Source organism: Dama dama, chromosome 19 (assembly GCF_033118175.1).
Source record: "Dama dama isolate Ldn47 chromosome 19, ASM3311817v1, whole genome shotgun sequence".
Lineage (NCBI taxonomy): Eukaryota > Metazoa > Chordata > Mammalia > Artiodactyla > Cervidae > Dama > Dama dama.
This window is the reverse complement of record NC_083699.1, coordinates 59,310,495-59,332,268: the sequence shown is the minus strand read 5'-3', so window position 1 is coordinate 59,332,268 and position 21,774 is coordinate 59,310,495. Positions and strand designations below refer to the sequence as shown.

At 38.0% G+C, this 21,774-nt stretch overlaps 1 protein-coding gene across 50 annotated transcripts in view; it reads right to left on the bottom strand.

Annotated features, from left to right (window-relative positions):
- The window catches only part of ZBTB20 (zinc finger and BTB domain containing 20), an 846,735-nt gene that overhangs the window by 127,270 nt on the left and 697,691 nt on the right, over nucleotides 1–21,774 (bottom strand). For 2 of the 50 annotated variants that reach the window (XM_061167160.1, XM_061167162.1), the window contains exon 1: nucleotides 2,564–4,884. The exons of 45 other annotated variants lie outside the window; for them this stretch is intronic. The gene's annotated coding sequence lies outside the window, so the exon portion shown is untranslated. 3 more of the 50 variants (XM_061167153.1, XM_061167159.1, XM_061167158.1) reach the window with 3 other exon arrangements.

Sequence of the window (21,774 nt, the reverse complement as noted above, 5' to 3'; positions counted from 1 at the left end):
TGAAGAGTCACGAAATCTCTTCTCTAGCATTCTAAGCCCTTGATTTTCCGTGTGTAGCATGACACACCTTGAAACAGAGAGCCCCACACACCAGAGTGGGACGTTAACTTAAATACAGACTTAGGGGGAAGAGCTCCATCTACTGAATCAGTTAGATCACAGTTTGTACCCTATAGTTATCCCATTCACTACTTTCAACCTCTTAAAGACTCTGAGGATAACTGAAAAGTTACAGACCCCCCAAACAGCTTTGAGTCTGATGCCATTTTGAATACCTTCCAGTTACCCCGAGTCTCTTTCCTTCGCCCTTCCCAATCTCCAAAGCTTTCCATGTTTCAACATAAAAGAAAAATGGGATGCTCTGCTGTATAAATCATACCCGGGAAAAGGTAGAAAACCATTGGTAATAGAAAGAAAAGCCCCAGATAGCTGACGGGAAAGCAACAGAAAAATTCACTCTACCTGACCCATTGGCAGCCCAGGTAAGAAGCAGAGGGAGGAGTAGCCTACTTACTCCTTTCGCCTTTGCATCATCGCTGGGGAAGTCTGCAGCCACCCAGGATCAGCTCTTCTGGGCTCTCCCCAGTTGCACAGTGTTGTTGTGGCATTGGGAATTTGCTGTGGCTTTGTAAGATTATGGGCATATGCTTCAGCAAGCCAAAAAAGTCACAAACAAAATTCAGGAGAGGAAAAAAAAAAGTACAAAAACAGCTGATCTGACTGGGGAAGCACTTGGCATTTTCCTACATATGCCACAATTTTCTTTGGTATTTCCTGGTTCTATGATCAGAAAATTTATCATACCGTGTTTATTATTGTTGTTTTTTCAGGGTTGCTGGTGGCGAAGGGTGGTGCAGTGAGAGCAAGCAGAGTGGGGAGCAGCAAGGTAAAGACAACTTTGAAAGCTTTCCAGGGTATCGTGAGGTTAACAAAGTTCCTTCTTCAGAATACTGAAGACATATAGAAATCACATATAAGAAAAAATAGCCATAGTCTTGTTAGACTGAGAAAGTAAGAAAAAAGAAAAAAATTTTTAATACGGAACAAAGCAAATCGTATCTGAATAAACCCGAATGTTAATATAGCTGCATAAGATTCAAGGGTATGTAAGACATAAAAATACTTTATAAGTTAAGCTAAATTATTAGAATACAAAAAGACAGTAATAAGTATATACACATATTAAATAATCAGAAGGAAGCAACAGTTAGTTGGATTTCTAAATTACAGAAAAATACTAAAATGTAATAATAAAAGTTTGGATGAATGCTAATCCTCTTTTATGCAAAAATAGAATTAATATAAATGTAAAGTGAAGCTGTGTGTGTGTGTATGTGTATTTGCACAAAGTATTACTGACTGACATTGAAAGATGCTATGTTACATAGAAATGAAAACTTTGAATTATTTTAAATTGGGCATTTAAAGTATCAAATTAACCTGGCAGGTTTTTTTTTCTTTTTAAAAAAATATATTTAATTTTCAAGTTCTGTTTTAAATCATGGAAAGAAAAAAATATAAAAGCACTGCATAGATGCACAATATGTATTTTGTAAAAAATTTCATTTGCATTTCTTAGAATATTTAGTTCTCAAAAAATGGCTAATTGGCCTTTCTTCAAGCTTCTGCAAGACACAAGACAAGTTCAGTTCTGAGTCAAGAAAAACTATGAGAAACTTCACCTCAAAATGAAATTTATTTGGATAGTTATAAAGGCCTGAAAAATGAGATTATCTCCACCATAACTATAACAAACAGCTAATGAATAAATAAATTCTGAAAGGAATCAATAAGAATTGCAAAGTCTGAGAGGGTCATCGCAGACTTGAAAAAGGTAAGCAAGTGAGGAAACATCAAACGGAGTTAATGGATATAGAGCATTCTGAAAAATGGAAAGTGTTAACAATCACCGACAGGAAAGAATATACTTCCACAGGGAAGACAACTAGAAAATGAAACAAAACAACACAAAACAACTGGAAATATATATTTCCTGGAGCAAAGTATGACTACTGATTCAGCAAGAGAAGAACCTACTTCTTTGTCACTCCCTTTGGAAGCCTTGTTAAAAAAAAAAAAAAGGTTGCACAAAAGATACATGTGTTCTTTTTCTGGTATTATTACAGGCCCACCTAGATTTAGATTTAGCTTTAGATTCCAGATGAGATCAGACATGTTCAGACTAGCACATCCTTGTTCTGTAAGCACAGAGCTGCTATCATCTCACTGGCAAATTCTCGGATCCCCAAATTTATGCACAATAGATGCTCTTAAAAATTTTCTACTTCAGTCAAATACCTCTCTGAGTTCAATTTTTTATTATTTCACTCTGCTAGCATTAAGCTGAAAAGTTAAGGCAGGCGACTCCCATAAGAAAGGAAAGTTGAATAGTACTTACCCTAAGTATAATGTGCAAGCCTTAAAGGCGGAATCTACTTCTGCTTTAGGGTTTTTAGAAAGGAATCCAGGTCTAAACTCAGCTCTTGCCCTTTTCCCTTCTGGAAAACTGAGTAGACTCACAGAAGGTGGCTCTGAGAAAGATCTTACAAATCAACAGCCTTACCTGTGGCCATTCAGAAGACTGCACTTTGGTGTGTGTTTAAAACTATGAATAAAGTCAGATACAGCGCATGCTCAGCAGACAATTTAAAAATATTTATAACATTGTTGTTTCAAAAACAAATTTCCTCAAACAAAGCAAAACTCACATTTCTGATCCATGCCAAGTTTAACGTTCTGAGACAAAGCTGTTTTGGAGTTTTCCGCTGGGGAAAAAAGGGCTTCTAAAATTTTTTGTTGAACGAAAAACAGTTCTCTCTTTCCTTTTGGGTACTCTTAAAGAGGTGGAATAAAATTTGCTCTAAGTTTCAACAAAATCCACCTCGGGCTAAGATAAGGCAGTAGAAATTGGAGATCTATAAAAAAATAATTTTGGAAAGAGTAACAAGGAACTAAAAACTCTGAATTTAAAGAATTTAATGGTCATCTGTACCTTCAAGCCAGTCGTGTTTGTTACTATACCAAAAAAAAAAAAAAATCTTGATACAAACAGGATATATCATGTATACATAAGTTATGCATTGATAAGAATAATGCACAGACAACTCTTGCATATCTAGAGAAGTTATGTTTTACTTTTGCTAACTAAAATCTGAACTCCTGAAGACTGAAAAAGAAATATATCAAAAATACAGGAGAAACCCAGGAATAATGTCAGTATATTTCCTCTGTTTTTCATAGCAGGCATGGAGAAGGCGGCAATCACATATCTGTTAAATTTTGAGTTATACAAAATAAAAATTGGATCAAATACAGGTTTTAAAGTCCTAATTACTGCAGCAGGAATGCCTGTTCCCCCTGGCTGGGAATTTTTCCTCTTTCTCCTCCTGAGTGTCCCTAAGTATTCCATTTTATCGTCTATCACCAAACCCTGCATGGCCCATAGATCTCCTAGACCTTATTTAAATTTCTCACGTAAGTCTCTGAATGACTTTCAGCCCCTGCTCTACTTTCCAGGGGTGCTCATCTGGCCTCAGAAAAGCTCCACAGACACATCCTTCAGTATTTCTGACACTTTCAAGCTCAGCAGAGGGTGCCAAAAAAAAAAAAAAAAACCCGATTAAAAAAAAAAAGTTTATTAAAGTGAAACTAGGAGTGCAGATTTGAAGAAGTTGCTTCTACTTTAATTTCCCTCTCAACTCAGCACAGGTGTTTCCTAACTCAAACTATTGTGCATACTGATGAGGGGGAGGGTGAAATTAAGGTGAGGGAGTGGGCTAAACACCGATCAGGACCAGCAAGCATTTTGGATCTCTAGCCTCATGTGTTAATGGACATGTCTAAAAATGGACCCCCCAAAATGCCTAGAAGGAGGTTTCTTTTTGGCAAATGATTAAACCAGTATACTAAAATAATTAAAGCTTTGTCCTTAAAGAAAGCATCAGAACAGAACAGAAACAAAGATAAAAATTGCACACACATATGCATGTGCACACACACTCTCTCACACACAGATACACACAACTAGCGGGTGAAGGGAGAGGGAAATTAAATAAAAGAAAACAAACAGAGTCCTAACAGGCCATTCTCCGAAAAGGAATCTAAATAAAAAGTCATATGATATCTGATAGTGCAGGACACGTCGCCAAGAACTGGAGCGGATTGCCTACAGGAAGAAAGAGCCAGTGTATTCCAGCTCAAAGAGCTTTTCTTTCCTCCTCCTCTATTTTTTTTTCCCTTTTCTCCTCGACTGTGAATGTGTTACTCTCAGGTCAGATGCACGAAGAATCGCAGAATGACAGCTATCACCTTTCCCTACTCCTGGCGGCACGACTGGCTGATAGGAGCTGCCTGAGTTGGGATCGAGAGGGGCTGATGCAGTTTTCATATGAGCCTCTTCAGGAGCCCCTCTGTCTCTTCCATAAACCCCTTTGGTCACATCAAAAACAGACACCCCCTAAAAAGTACAAGCAGAAAACAAAAATGCAAACACAACAGCCCATGGCAACAAAAGAGTTCAAGGCAGAAAAAAAAAAAAAAATCAGAAACAAGTCAAAAGGGAAAAAGAAGAGGGAAAAAGAAAGCTCTTGCTTTCAATATAAAACTTTTTTAAGACCGAGTTTCTTTTCTCTTATTTTGATGACTTTCTTTTTAAAGATCTTTTTCTCTTTTTCTCCTTAAGCACTCTTAAGAGCATTAAAAATCTCTACAGAAATACAGAAAAGTCTCAAGGCGAAATACTATAAGAAGTGAGTTACCCTAGAGAAATTTGGATTTGCCAAAAGTTCCCCTCATTCTAATGTCTTTCAGTGAGTTCAAGTGCAAACACTGGCCACCTAGCTCTTGTTTTTTTCTCTGATGGGTCATTACTGAGGCAACACATACACACTAAGGTTTTCCAAAAAGACTCCTTGTTATCAAGTTACTTCAAACATAAGGCGCTCACACCTCCCAGCCAGAAGGGCTTACTGACTAGATACCACTCTCTTGCCCTGTTATGTATTACATCCCTGAGAAGCAGTTACATAAATGTACTCTAAAAATATGGAAAAATGTATATATCTATATTTTCCCTACAGTTTCCCACCTCAGGGACAAGAACAGATTATATTTTCAGTGGATGGAAAAAAAAAAAAAGGAAAGGGAAGAGTTTCTGAATCTTGAAACAACTGTTGTAGCTGATTTCCACTTAGTAAAATAGTTATTTGTAGTTAGGTACTGCCTATAGTATATATTTAAGGATTTTTGTGGTGCTTGTGAATGTCCCCCTTGTTCAGTTTTGTGTCTATTGGGTATCCTAAAGAGATTTTCAAATAGCAATCAAAATATAAATGCATTAAGAGGAAAACTTTTAGAAAGAAAACACTGAGTTTACAATTCAAGGATGTTAGTATAAAGATACAAATGTACAGCATATATAAAAGGTGGAATTGTTTACACGTTTTGCACAGACAGTTCACATGATTTCTTTCTTCTTTTGTTGGAGCATTAATTTGAAAATGATAAGCACTCTGGAATGTTTGCTACAAACAAATTCATGGTGAAAATACACATGCATAGGCAAAAAAATCAAATGGAGAACACGCAAAGCTACGTGGCAATCAGAATCGTAGAAAAATCTCTGTCTAGGCTATATTTCGCTTGAACTATAGTGGATCACGGATGGGGCAGTAATCTCTCTGGTTTTGTTTTTTTTTTTTGCCATTTACATCATTAAATAGAAACAAAAATAAAATATAAATATCTGTTCCTTTAGTACCTTTTCTTAATAACTAACAAGTGACACAAACGGTACCTTTTAAACGGATGCAAAAACTTGTGAGACCGAATTGTGAGACCCCCATTGGTATTTTGGGAACCCAAATCCCATAATTAACTTTTTACTCAAGTGGCAAAAGTAGAAGATGTTCTTGCCACTAAACTGATTATTTTGTGGAGTCTTGTTCTCTGCTCCACAGGATTTTAGGGACCCAGAATGGGTAAAAGAGATAGTAAGAGAGGATGTATCCTGAACAACTTTTATTGTGAGTAGAAAAAAATACCATGGAGTGAGCATAAGAACAGTCGGATTTAGAAAGATTAAAAGAAGAGAAAAGAGCAACATATCCAACTTAATTAGTCTTTTTCCTTTTGTTTTTTATGTATATATATATTGGGGTGATAGGGAGAAAAGATAACTGGATTTCTTTGGGAACGTCTTTGTGTCTTTATAGAGTAAATGTTCTGTTCCTGTCTCTCTTTTTAGGCGAAAAACTAATAAAAATAGAAAAACATATATCAGACATTAAGCTCACTCCCCCCCCCCCCCCACCCCTTCCCTTTGTAAAGAACTCTTTGTTCTCTAGTGAAAATGCTGAAAAATCCCCGGGCAGCTACTCCCTGAAACAAGTGCAAAACACTTAGAGGCTTTTGGGCTGGCTGGGAGCCAGGAACCCTCCCGCTGTCTGGTTAGAAGAGGAAAAAAAGAAGAGAGAGGGAGAGGGAGAGAGGGGAAGAGAGATGGGGGGGCAGAGAGAGAGAGAGAGACAGGAAGAGAGAGAGAGAGGAAGAGAGAGAGGGGAGAGAGAGAGAGAGAGAGAGAGAGAGAGAGAGAGAAATTGGAGCTTCCTTTAATAGACATAGGAAGCAGCGTTTTTTTTTTTTTTTTTTCTTTTTTTCAAAACTGGCGGTCAAGCGTTAAGTAACTCCCATCTAAATCCACCTGCTAGAAATGAACTTGGGTAACCCCCCAGGGGTGCACAAAGACAGAGAAGACAGTAACATACTCCATACTCTTTCCCACCCCCCGTTGTACTGCTTCCATTCTTTCTGCTCCCATACACAAATGCCCACAGATCTCACACCACCCCCTTACCCCCCAACAACAAACACAGCGAAATACATGCTCCCTCAGTCTCCTAAAAAAAAAAAAAAAAAAAAAAAAGGCTTTTCCATCTCCGTTGCGACACAGTGATAAGGGGTAGCGAACATCTCATACCTGGTGTGAATGCTAATCAGTCAGGAGTTCTCCTTTTCCCAAGACAGGGAACTGTTTCCTTCCAAATTTATTAGAACCTCCTCCACTGCCTCTTTGAAAAACCTTCTTTGTCACCCTCTCCCAAGTCCCGATACTTCTTTAAAAAAAAAATGGCTTCGGAGCTCCTTCTATTCTTGATATTGATTCTCTCTCTCCCCCCACCCCTCCTCCTCTCTCCTGTCTGTGTCTCTTCTGAGTGGTCTATTGATAAGTCCCTGGAGGCACTGGGTCAGCCTGCCCGTAGGAAACCAGACACAATGCACAAATCTCCGAGTGCCATTCTGCCATCAGCAAGCAGACCACGTTTAGGAGAGAGAGAGAGAGGGGAAAAAAAAAAAAAAAAAACAGTAGAGCAAGAGACAGAGAGAGAGAGAGAGAGAGAGAGAGAGAGACCAACCGAGGGAGGGAGAGACCGAGGAGGGGGGGGGAGAGAGAGGAGGAGAGAGACAGAGGGAGAGAGAGAGACACGGAAGGAGAGAGAGAGTGTGAGAAAAAGACTGATTGGAACAGGAGGGAGGGAGAGAGAGAAAGGGAGAGGGAGAGAGCGCGCGAGAGGGAGAGCGACACTGCCAGTCAGGTTAATCATCCCTACTTTAATTAGCTGTTCGGCTTAGACATAAAACAATTGAATTTGAATGATCTGTCAGCAGGCTCGGCTGAACCAAAGGGGAAAAGCGAATATTACAAAAAGACTGTTGGTGTGTTCTGATAAGCAATACTGCTCGTACTGACAAATCCTCAAAGGGGGAACTATTAAAACTTACAACTAAACAAAAAGTGCAAATATAAATGGCACTAGATAGAGGTCTTTTTTAAAAAATGGAGTTTTCTCCCCTAGTTTTATCAACGGTAGATATTTATATGCAGGTGCCAACATATTAGGGTCTGTGTGTAATGTGTGAAAGTTTATTAACGATGGTCTAGGAGTGTAGCAGACAGATGCTGCAGAGAACAAGACAGGTACAGTTGGATGCCGAGTCTAGATCCTGGAGGGAGATGGATGCTGGAAGAAGAGGCACTGTGGCAAGAGATCAGCACAGACAAAGTCAGTGGGCAGACAGGCAGACAGATTTTAGGCACGGCACGATCTCATCTAAAAAGGCAAAAGTTCTGATGCAATAATAGGTGCAAAACAATCCATCCATCCTCCTCTCCTGGGAGCACTGCAAGGTACAGTTAAAACAGATTAATCTTTGTGACAAACAGAGCTGGCAAGGCAGACTATGGCAGACACTGAAGGCGATTCGCAGACCAAAGAGTACCAGAGCCGGGAAAAGCCACAGAGATCAATCTCTCCAACGCCCTCATTTAGCAGATAAGGAAACTGAGGACTAGAGACTCAGGCTAATAAATCACAAGGGCAACAGCAGTGTCGACATCAGAACCCAGGGCTCCAGTGGCCCACCAGTGCTGTTTCTGTTTCCAGTAGACAAGCCAACTTCCAGCTTTCTTTACAAATTCTGGCCCAACAGGTATGGAAGTCACTGTTGTCTCCAGAATAACCAGATACTTCCATCTATATAGTTAGTGCCCACACCTCTAATTTTTTAAAAACGTCTAAGTAGCTGAGTGGAAAAATAATCTTTGTTTTTTTTTTTTTTTGGTTCATTTGGAATTCTAGGGATTTAAGTGCTTAATTCATTCTCAGAGAAAAGCAGAAAAATATAACATTGTACAGGCCCAGTCTCAGCAAGGTATAGCTGGTGCCACACTCCAAGCTGGTGAAGACCAGTGGATTGATCTACAAAGACCTCTCCCAGAGTTTGCAATTCTCTTTGTGAATATCATCTGCTACACATCACCAGGCAAAAAGATGGGGTTCTTTCATACAGCTCATTTTTAAAATATAGGCACACTGTGGGTGAAAGTGGTTGTCTTTCAGCTTACAGTGTCATTTTCAGTCACGGATGAGATTTGTTACCTCCAAGATGTGCTATAGGCAACTTTTCCTATATATTTCAATTGAAACGAGTTACTAAATTAGAAAGGGGACACTGTATGATCTACCCACGTAATTGATGGTATCTTTTTAGGACACACATGATCATATTCAGTAAGAATCTCCCTCACAGCAGATAATTGAAGGTAAAAATTTTTTTAAGGGGGAAGAGGTGCTTATGAAGGGAACAGTGCCATCAGATGTTATTGGAGAGATTAAATCTCTTGTCCTAAAACAAGAATGGTGGTGTACATAAAAGCAAAAACTCTCAGTCATGCTTCAGCAACAACATTGCTACTTAGGGTGAAAAAAGAAAACTGAAAGAAATGTCAGGCACCTAGGAGCCCACTCGAAGGCAAGTAATCTGAGAGAAGTCATGGCCAGAGTAATTTAGTTTATTTGCAAGCCAACCTCTTTAACAATGGCTGCTGTGGCATGTCTAAAACACACTGTCCATGGTCAATCGATTTAGGGGGAAGAGGAATCAGTGATTTTGACACCAGCAGGGCCTCCTGCAGGTATGTCTCAAAGCACCTGAAAGGCAAGTACCCAGGGAAGACAGTGCAGTCCTTAGTGAATGTGTTCTGGGTGATCTGTGTGAAGGGGGAATGAGCTTTAGCCTCAAATGGACCATTATAACAGTGCGAAAGTCACAGCTGCTCTCAGAGGCTCAGTTTCCCTACCTGTATAAGGTGGTGATATCCATCTCATAAAGTTATTTTGAGGATGACATGAGTTAACACAGATAGAATTTGTGGTCATTAATTACATGGTAGTTTTTATTGAGGTAGGCAGACAATGAGGGTGTGAATAAACAAAACTGAACACTATAGATGTGTTACGGTCAAAGCATGCAAGTTCAAGACACATAGTACATCAAGGATCTAATGCACAGATTTCTATTCAAAAGAGTAAAGTTTAGGGCCCTAAGTTCTGGAATCTAAACTTCAAGGATTATCTGAGGGGTATTTGATCTCCTTGTCTCCAGACTTTGGCATATTTCCTGGTTAATAGCAATAATAATAACAGCAATAATATTCAATATGTCACTGCGCACTTGATTTGTGATAAGCACTCTGTTAAGTACTTATTTTCATCAAACTTTAGTGCCACAACAACCCTGTGAATTAGGTACTACCAATCCTCACTTCATAGAAAAGAAAATTGAGGCATAAAAGAGTTAGGTGACTTGCTCAAGAGCACACAGCTAGCAAGTGTGGAGTTGGAGATGAAACCCAGGCAATCTGACTTTAAAGCCTGCATCCTCAGCCATGATGCTGGGCTGGCACACGGAAGGTATTCAGTAAATATGTGTTGAATAAATGAACAGATGCATAAAATACCAGTGTATTGATTTCATTAGGAAATAAGTGAAAATCTATGCACAACCTCTTGAGTAAATCTTGCGCTTGGATTGTACAACCTGTACCTCCTCTGCAGCTTGCTTTGGGTGGCAGCGCTTCTTCAGAAGCCAGGGTCAGCCATGTCCCTGGATGGTGTTGAAAACAGATGACGTGAACACTGCTGGCTATGACCACCCAGGGCATTTAAATATCTGACAGCATTTTCAGCACTTTGAGGGTAGTTTTAGCACACGGGTTATTAATTGGCTTAATTCCAGTTTGGATAATTACATCGTGTCTCTTTAATTTTTCCCTGACTATGCCATTCTTCACTTCCTGTCACAAATATGCTCTTTAAAAAAGCATAGGAACACACACAAACGTATAGTTATATTTAAGGTTTGTATAATCACCTAGGGTGTTTTTTTTTCTAAATGATTAATATATAGTAGCCATGTAATGAATGAATGGGCAAAAGAATTAAAGTTGTTGCAAAATACAGATAACTAGTTGAAGCTGAGATTTTCATTTGGCACTGAAATAAACAGATTTTTAAACCATTTCCTTGGTGACAGGATTCCAATCATTTTTTTTTTTTTTATCATGGGCAGATATTTCAAGAACTGATGACCTGCTCATGATAAGCTGATTTCCTTATCCTATGTAGCTTCCAGCATAAAACATAGCAATGAAAACTAATATTTTAAAGTAGAAAGACTAGGACCTAAATGACACCTAAATGACACAGTATACTGAACTCATAGGTTTTAGAACAGTCGTAAATCCAATTATTAGATCCTGACTTATTTAGCAACATTTTTTTTCACCAAACATATTACTAGAATAATCTTCAAATTATAGAAGAAACAAAAAAGGCTTCCCAATTCAATAAGCTTCGAAAAGTTTGACAGTCATAAACAGACACCACCCATCTCCTTTACCCAGAGAATTCTTGGCCTTTGAAAAACTGGTTGTGTCTACGTGATACCAAAAAAAAATCTTCTACAGGCATCCATTTAATCATGTGCACAAATAATTAAATGCTTCCACTGCAGAGAAAGGTTTTTTTAGTCCTTTTCAGTGTACATTTGTATGAACAAATCACCAAATATAAGGAACACAGAAAGTAAGAGAATAAAGGGTTAATTTATTTACTATGCATGAGAGTTTCTGGACCTTTGCTTCCTCAGCTTTTAGTTCAAAATTCCATGCATACTCTGCACATAATAATAAATGCCATAATTCAACGTATGCCATAATTTGATTTACTTTCAAGCACCTTTTCTGGTTCAGCTCTCAAAGCTTTCCTTCCTATAAACTTCCTCCAAATTATTCTTTGTGGTCCTCTGTAAATCATCATTTGAAACTGGTGTTTGTGGGATGACTCTAATACTGTAGAGAGATCTGTATCAAACTAGCTATGTTTCCTTTTGAGAATCAGTGGTCAACTTCCATGTTCTTATCGGAGAACAAGACAAATTTAAAAAAAAGAATAAAACCCAAGCCCTTTCCCACGTCTTCGACTCCTGTAATAATGGACAGCTGCCGTTCAGTGACTTCGTTTACTTTGTTACTCATGCCTTGAGACTGAGATCTTCAGGATGAAGTCTTTACACTCTACTTGCCATACTTAATGTATTGTCTGGTATCACAACTGGCCATGTTGTCAGATGATATCTCAGAGAAGCTGGAGGCAACAATTGTTAACACTTGTAGTTCTTCATATGCAATTGCAATTTATTTTCTATGTGCCTCAAATTTCCAATATGTAACAGGAGTATACTTATTAGTGTAATCCTAGTGATTTGATGCTTAGACTAAAGTAGTATTATTGGATGGGATATTTAAGAATTAGTAAGGGAGAAACACTTGTACTAGAGATTTTTATAGGGTAAACACTATTTTTTTTCAGTAAGAAGTCCTTGGATAACATATTCTAAATTTAGGTGAGTTTTTAAATTCAAAAGAAAAGTGGACAATATTTATACTGAATATTAGGGATAGTAAACAAACTCTTGGTTTTAAATTTAAAATGTCATCTAGAAACAGCCTGATTGGTTTTATAAAACCACAGGATCTTAGACCTAGGTGAGTATTTAGGAGATTCTCTGTTTTTTTCAGTTCACAGAGGAAAGCTAAGTGGCTTATTTTATCTGATAAGTACCAGAACCCAGTTTTGTCTGCTTCCTGCTCCCTGCCCTTCTCAGTCACACTGGGCAGGAGGGCTGTCACACCCTTGTCTTTCCTAGTCCTGGCCATGTTCCTTTTGTTAAAGAGCCTGTTAAATTCTGGTGCTAAGAAAGGGAATCTACATTTCAACTGTAGTCTGATAGACATGCCACAACAGGAGTGTGGTAGGCCAAATAATGACCCTGAGAAAGCTATCCACGTTCTTACCCCAGAACCTACGAATGGTACCTTATATAGCAAAGCAGTCTTATGGATGTGAGCTAAATGTAATTACCCGTGTTCCTGTAAGACAGAGACGGGTAGGTCAGAGATAATAGTAAGAGATGTGATGACAGAAACAAGAGGTTGGAGTTATTTGTGCAAGGGGTCGTAAGCCAAGGAGTGCAGATGGCCTTCAGAAGCTAGAAAAGGTCAGGAAATGGATTCTTCCCTAGAGCTCCCGGGGAACCTGCCCTACCACCAGCTACCTCTATCTGGACATCATTTTAAAACACAGCTAAAATATTTCTTAGCTTTTTTTTTTTTTTTTTTTAAAGTAGATATATTACCTGTTGGTTCAAACTGAGCTTGTGATACAAGACTTCTTACCAGTCTTCAGAAAAATATTGACTAGAATAGGTCAAGAATGGATCTCTCCCTCTTTCCTCTAAGAACTTCCTAAGCTCACATGGAGAAATCTATCTATCTTAATGGATATCTTGGTTAACAGATGAGTTGCCTATGGATCCAACTAATCACATTTGCCTATGTCTAGTCTTATAACAAACAGTTCTTCATTGGTGGGTTGGTACTCATCACCAAGTTAATCTACCACACTCAACAGTAGGTTCTAGTTAAAAGGAAACTGAAGGGTTTTGCTGTGTGATTCTTGAGTACCAGGAGACCTAAATTTTCTCTAAACAGTGAGGTGCTCCCTTTATAGCCTCACATCCCACATTTGTTTCACTTTTACCTTGTGGAGGTCAGAAAGGGAGAAAAGAAGCAGCATAAGACAACATCATGCAAAACTAACTTCCTTTTTAGGACTGTCTTGCCTATATATATCATGGCCACTCAGATACATGCACAATCTGTAGGACAGTGCTCCTAAAAGACTGGTTCTTGGCAGCATCGGCATTACCTAGAAACTTCTTAGAAAAATAAATTCTTGGATCCTACTCTAGACCTAGTGAACCAGATACTCAGAGGTGAATATCTGAGTGCCTGTGAATATATGAGTGCCTATGTTTTAAGAAGCCCTTTGAAAGTGAAAGTGAAACGTGCTCAGTTGTGTCCGATTCTGCAATCTCATGGACTGTACAGTCTATGGAATTCTCTTGGCCAGAATACTGGAGTCGGTAGCTGTTCCCTTCTCCAGGGGATCTTCCCAACCCAGGGATCAAACCCAAGTCTCCTGCACTGAGGCAGATTCTTTACCAGCTTAGCCACCAGGGAAGCCCAAGAAGTCCTTTAGATAATTCTAAAGTCCAGTTAAGAACCATCGGACAAATCTGTGAGGTCTGGAAAGTATAGTGAGAAACCTGTTGGGCTATAAGTGATATCACCTGTTCATCAGGGTGGATTTAACTGTGGCTCTGTCGTGTGCCCACTATATGACCTTAGATCATGTTCTTAGTTTATCTCATCAAGTACAAAATGGGAATGACAATATTATTATTATTGCCCTCTCTATGCAAAAGGATAAACAGATCGTGAATATGAAAGCACTATAAGCTTTATATAAGTGTTAGTCCCTCAGTTGCGTCTGACTGTGATCCCACGGACTGTAGCCCACCAGGCTCCTCTGCCCAGGGGATTCTTCAGACAAGAATACTGGAGTGGGTTGCTGTTCCCCTCTCCAGGGGTTCATGTCCCAGGGATACAACTGCAGCATTATTATTATGGAAGAAATATCTATTTGAACTGCAAGTGTCCTGGGACCACAGTGTGGGGGATACCCCCTTAATAATCACATTAACTAAGTAATATTAGTAAAAAAAATATTCAAGAAGCTCAAATGTTAGGTCTAATTCTCCAAGCCAAGATGAAGCCTTTAAGTCTGTAGACTTTTAAAGAATGTGATGATGAGTGGAGAACCCACTGACATTTTTAGCTTCTAGAACCAGGTGCTGAATCTTTTGATTCAAAAACCCCACCTTTCAGTTCATCAAGTAGCAAAATGTAGTGGCAATTTTGAACACTGTAGTGCTAATGAAAGCCTGTAGCTTGTGAGATTCAGGGTCATACTTCTTTATAAATTCCCAGCACCAGTCAGTTTTAGTAAAGTGGCCCATGATTGCTTTCATTCCCATACCACATTAACTAAGCAAGAAGCTCCAGGAAGCCAGCCCAAAGACAACTGACTATATTCTCAGATTTTTCAATGGAGAAGACATAAATCCTGGTAGGTGGAAAGGGTTATCCAGATTGAGAGTTTTTCAGATATTGAAGTTCAAGCTCTTAAGGAGCCAAAAAAAAAAAAAAAATCTCTCTCAGTGGGTTAGACATAATCATAATTTTATGGAAAATCATCAGGACTTTATCCAATCTCTTAGTAATGAAAATTCACAGTAATGGCCAATGCTCTATAAAGGCGGGGTACATATATGTTGTAAAAGATAGCTAACCATCAGTTTTCCTTCTTGCATGAAATCATAGCAAGTATGCCTTTTGGACCAAGGGCCCTTCCATCCTCTCATGATTAAAGTCTACGTGTCACATTTTGGCAACTCTTTGGTGCCTGGTGCCTTGCAGGATGGTTGTGGTGTGGAAAAGGGTTGCTTTTGGGTTGCTGCTTCCTCCGAACCAGTCACATCGTGTGCATAGGGGGAAGCAGCTGCACCTTGTAAGAGCTCTGTGTCCTTAAGCAAGTCATCTACCCTTTTAAGCTTCATAGATTTTTCAGTTGTAAAATGTGGATATGTGACTTAATAATCTCACAAGTTATTGAGATCACAAGTTGACGAGCAAAAGGGATAATATATTCCAAATGCTTTGTAAGCTAAAGATCCCATTTGCCTGGCATTATTGATGTGATTATTTACACTTCAACAGAAGAGTAAAGGTATATATGGAAAGACCCTGTATGGTAGTCTGCATACTTTCAGGCATTTAAGGTGTATATACCACCATGGTTTTCTCTTGAACTTACACTAATCTCTTTATCAGGTTAGAGCTAAGGTGGTTACCAAGGATGTTACTTCCTTTAAGTTCCTACATGATCTTTGGGTTGATTATGATCAACTGATCATAGATGTTGCTGCAAAATTTATTATGGCTCTGTTCTGGCCAATTCTACCCTGAACATATTCCCTAAGAACAAATTCAGTGTTATAAAACAGAAAAAGAAAAGAAAACACAGCATCAAAAGCTGGTATTGAGGAGTGAAAACATCTTCAAAGGCGAACCGGAGTCTCCTGCATTGCAGGTGGATTCTTTACCAGCTGAGCCACCATGGAAGCCCATTTCTTAGTTAATTAATATCAAACATCTATTTAGAAATGTCTATCAAAAAAAAAAAAAAAAGAAATGTCTATCAGTTCAACAAGTATTCCTGAAGAAAAATCTGTAGCGAAGTTACTGAGTGCTTAACATTTAAAGGACAGAAACATATATTTTGCCAATTTATTGGCAAATTATTATTGCTTGAATTGCCTAACCTTTGTTTAAATTAACCTATGAGTCGAGTTCAGATGAAGTGGTCACGGGTTGTTGCCATTCAGTAGCTATAAGAATATATGGTAACAAATCAATGAGTCCTTCCAATGGAAGGGAAATTACCTGGTATATTTTACTGTAAATAATTAATATAATTATGTAACAAATATATCTAAATACCTAAAATGGTTATTTAAACCTTTAATTTTTATATATAACCCCATCTTTTCTGTTGTACATCCTTAATTAGACTATATGCTTGTTGAGGATAAACCCTGACTTCTATTAATTTCCTATTGACTCCAGTACAGACATTTATACATAGCATTTGCTTCCAAAATATCTGCTTTTTAATTGGATTCACTTCTTATTGGCTTTTCTTGGGGGCAATTAAGCCACATAAAGTGCCCATAGATAAAGGCATAATTTTCACTGAGGTGAAAGTTGTGATTCTTAATTTTTTTTTAAATTATGGATTGGGACATTTTTTTTCCCATGTGACACTTAACCTGACTAATTATAGAAGTGAATAAAAAAACATGATTCTCTTTTAAAAAGCTCACTTTACCTGCAACATTTTTAGGACTTCAGCTAAGATGTCAAGCAGAATCACTCTGCACAATGAAGGGGATGGTGAGTACATACTCCAGTTTAGACTGCAGATATATTAAATCAAAGCAAGCTACCCACAAAGTTACAAAAACACAAACATGCACTCTCTCACAAACTCACATGTGCACATCCTTAAACTTAATGCAAAGAAGAGATATATTCTTTTGTTCTAGTGTAATACAAATGATGAAGACTAATAAATGAATAAGTAAAGCACCGGGTAACCAAATCAATGTCTGCTCAATTCTGGTCAAGGAGGTGAAGTGAGGTTTTCCTTTGAGTCAGAGAATGTAGTGGATAAAAAGGACGTGAATAGCTGGGGGGATTTCCTGAGGCCATTGCAGACCAGCTCACATACTGTTAAGAGGCTCGTTTTTTTATGAGACTTTTGGTTGCATTTGTAATGCTCGAGGTCCCCTAGAGCATTAAGTGCCACATCACAGCACTAAAACTACAGGACTAAATGTGAGAAGGTACATTCCAAGCTTCTTTCTCTTTCAGATCCTAACATCCAGAAGTTTGTAGATATTTGCAAGACCGTTTTTCTTCCTTTGTTCCCCTCTGCCCCCGCCAAAAAAAAAAAATCCTTCCTAATAGGACTGCATAGAAAGGACTTTCTGTTTTCAGTAAAAATCTAAATTCTTGTGCTTAAAAAAATGACCAATCATAAGACCTGTGAATTAGTACAGTTAATTATTTCCATAGATAGACCATACTTCATAAAAAACAACAACAACAAAAAAAACCTGGTCTGACTAGTAAGTTTGTTCTAGATTAAGGATTTAGCCACAGTTTGATAAGTATTTGTTGTCTATCAGGCTTGGTGCATATTAATTGATGCATACTTATCATTTCACTACTGCATTAAATTATTGATAATTTGAAATTAGCCAGTACTGCCATCAGTTTTTTCTTTTTGAATAATGCCACCCATTTCTTTCCAGTTTGTTTCAAAACAAAAAGTCTAGAAACCAATTTGTCAAGAAAACAACTGTGAAGTTTAGAAAAAGGATAGGAATCATCAAAAGAATGAGATCCAATTTTAAAATCACTACAGAGAACAAAAGCTCACTTAATCCTCAACGAAAATGTAAAAGTAGGCATTCTGGTTATGTTGATGAAGAAGCTGAGGCTTAGAGAGTTTAAGTAAATTCCTTAAGGTGCAGAGTTGAGAGGTGGCAGTACTGTGTATTGAAACTTCCAAGGTATTGCTAGTGGTAAAGAACTTGTCTGCAATGCAGGAGACATAAGAGACCTGGGTTTGATCCCTGGGTCAGGAAGATCCCCTGGAGAAGGAAATGGCAACCCACTCCAGTACTCTTGCCTGGAAAATCCCACTGACAGAGGAGCCTGGCAGGCTACAGTTAATGGGATCACAAAGAGTTGGACATGACTGAAGTAACTTAGCAGAGTACAGTGCTATGTGTCACACATTGGTCTGTCTGACAATGCCTGTTCTATTTTCTTTTACATGCTTCATTCTCAGAAGGTCTCTGGCTATCCAGAAGTTTCTTTGGATGTGACATCAGGTTCATGGGGTGACATAACAATTATAACAGCTATAATAATTGTTAAATGTATATGTGTTAATATTATGTATCAAGTATTTATATATATATGCTTCATATACATATGGCTATATATACTATATATGTCATGTATATGAATACTTGATAGCCAACATGTAGCAATTACAGTATACCAGGTATTATTCTAAGTACTTTATTATTTAGTATTTATTATTTACTGTTTATTACTATTTACTCATAACCTCTGTAAGGTAGAAAAGTGTTATCATCTAGATAACATTAGGTGAGATAACATCTAGATGAGAAAATAAAGCATACAATGAGAAAGTGGTATCGCCCAAGCTCCTCTCCACTACCCTACCTCTCTCAGGTACATCTTCCTATTTGTTACTACCTTGAGAACAACTTGACCTCTGCCTATCTTTTAAAGACTTGCTCCCTCTTAGGAGACAATGAGTACATCTTAGAAGGTGGAGAAATTTAACTATTAACTAGTCAATAGTTTACTTGCTAGGGAACAAAAAGGATGCAATTTAGTGGAATATTCCCATTTGTATAGAGAACGTCTCCAAAGCAAGATATTATGGCTTGGAAAGTAAGGGAAACACTGATTAGGGAGCACTTTCTGGGTCTGTCAAACCCTAAAACATATACAACCACTGATCCATAAACTCAGTTTAATTCAACATATATTTAAGGAGCACCTGCTATGAGCAAAAGACTCTGCTCTAGAAAATAACTACATAAATGAGTAAGAAGCCATAAACCTAATGTTTAGAATATGTGAGAAAATAAACACCACATAACTAAAATACAATGCAAAATAAGATCATTACCATAAAGGGTTGATAACAAAATTCCATAGGTTCAGTGGCTTGAGAAATATCATTTGATGATGGACACTTGGAAAAAGTTATTCTAGGAAGGCAGTGTTTGAGTAGAGTTTGGTATATGGGAGAAGTTTCAACTGTTAAGAGTTTAGGCTACTTTGACAAAATTCAACATCCATTTATGATAAAAACTCTCCAGAAAGCAGGAATAGAAGGAACATACCTCAACATAATAAAAGCTATATATGACAAACCCACAGCAAACATTATCCTCAATGGTGAAAATTTGAAAGCATTTCCCTTAAAGTCAGGAACAAGACAAGGGTGCCCACTCTCACCACTACTATTCAACATAGTGTTGGAAGTGTTGGCCATAGCAATCAGAGCAGAAAAAGAAATAAAAGGAATCCAGATAGGAAAAGAAGAAGTAAAACTCTCACTGTTTGCGGATGACATGATCCTCTACAGAGAAAACCCTAAAGACTCTACCAGAAAATTACTAGAGCTAATCAATGAATACAGTAATGTTGCAGGATATAAAATTAACACACAGAAATCCCTTGCATTCCTATACACTAACAATGAGAAAACAGAAAGAGAAATTAAGGAAACAATACCATTCACCATTGCAACAAAAAGAATAAAATACTTAGGAGTATATCTACCTAAAGAAATGAAAGACCTATATATAGCAAACTATAAAACACTGATGAAAAAAATAAAAGAGGACACAGATAGATGGAGAAATATACCGTGTTCATGGATTGGAAGAATCAATATTGTGAAAATGACTATACAACCCAAAGCAATCTATAGATTCAGTGCAATCCCTATCAAACTACCAACGGTATTTTTCACAGAACTAGAACAAATAATTTCACAATTTGTATGGAAATACAAAAAACCTCGAATAGCCAAAGTAATCTTGAGAAAGAAGAATGGAACTGGAGGAATCAACCTGCCTGACTTCAGACTCTACTACAAAGCCACAGTCATCAAGACAGTATGGTACTGGCACAAAGACAGAAATATAGATCAATGGAACAGAATAGAAAGCCCAGAGATAAATCCACAAACCTATGACACCTTATCTTCGACAAAGGAGGCAAGGATATACAATGGAAAAAAGACAACCTCTTTAATAAGTGGTGCTGGGGAAACTGGATAACCACTTGTAAAAGAATGAAACTAGAACACTTTCTAACACCATACACAAAAATAAACTCAAAATGGATTAAAGATCTAAATGTAAGACCAGAAACTATAAAACTCCTAGAGGAGAACATAGGCAAAACACTCTCCGACATAAACCACAGCAGGATCCTCTATGACCTACCTCCCAGAATATTGGAAATAAAAGCAAAACTAAACAAATGGGACCTAATGAAACTTAAAAGCTTTTGCACAACAAAGGAAACTAAAAGCAAGGTGAAAAGACAGCCCTCAGGTTGGGAGAAAATAATAGCAAATGAAGCAACAGACAAAGAATTAATCTCAAAAATATACAAGCAACTCCTGCAGCTCAATTCCAGAAAAATAAATGACCCAATCAAAAAATGGGCCAAAGATCTAAAAAGACATTTCTCCAAAGAAGACATACAGATGGCTAACAAACACATGAAAAGATGCTCAACATCACTCATTATCAGAGAAATGCAAATCAAAACCACAATGAGGTACCATTACACGCCAGTCAAGATGGCTGCTATCCAAAAGTCTACAAGCAATAAATGCTGGAGAGGGTGTGAAGAAAAGGGAACCCTCTTACACTGTTGGTGGGCATGCAAACTAGTACAGCCACTATGGAGAACAGTGTGGAGATTCTTTAAAAAACTGGAAATAGAACTGCCATATGACCTAGCAATCCCACTCCTGGGCATACACACCGAGGAAACCAGATCTGAAAGAGACATATGCACCCCAATGTTCATCGCAGCACTGTTTATAATAGCCAGGACATGGAAGCAACCTAGATGCCCATCAGCAGACGAATGGATAAGGAAGCTATGGTACATATACACAATGGAATATTATTCAGCCATTAAAAAGAATTCATTTGAATCAGTTCTAATGAGATGGATGAAACTGGAGCCCATTATACAGAGTGAAGTAAGCCAGAAAGATAAAGACCAATACAATATACTAACGCATATATATGGAATTTTAAAAGATGGTAACGATAACCCTATATGCAAAACAGAAAGAGACACAGATGTACAGAACAGACTTTTGGACTCTGTGGGAGAAGGCGAGAGTGGGATGTTCTGAGAGAATAGCATTGAAACAAGTATACTATCAAGGGTAAAACAGATCACCAGCCCAGGTTGGATGCATGAGACAAGTGCTCAGGGCTGGTGCACTGGGAAGTCCCAGAGGGATGGGATGGGGAGGGAGGCGGGAGGGGGGATCGGGATGGGGAACACATGTAAATCCATGGCTGATTCATGTCAATGTATGGCAAAAACCACTACAATATTGTGAAGTAATTAGCCTACAACTAATAAAAATAAAAAAAAATACATAAAATGAAATAAAATTTAAAACTTAAAAAAATAGAAAGAGTTTAGGCTAAGGGCACAGAATGAATAAAAGCATGGGAATAGGAAAGCACAAACTGTTTTTGTGGCTGATACGACTAGCTTCTAGAGTACTTGAAGGATAGCAGCAGGAGTTTTGAGAT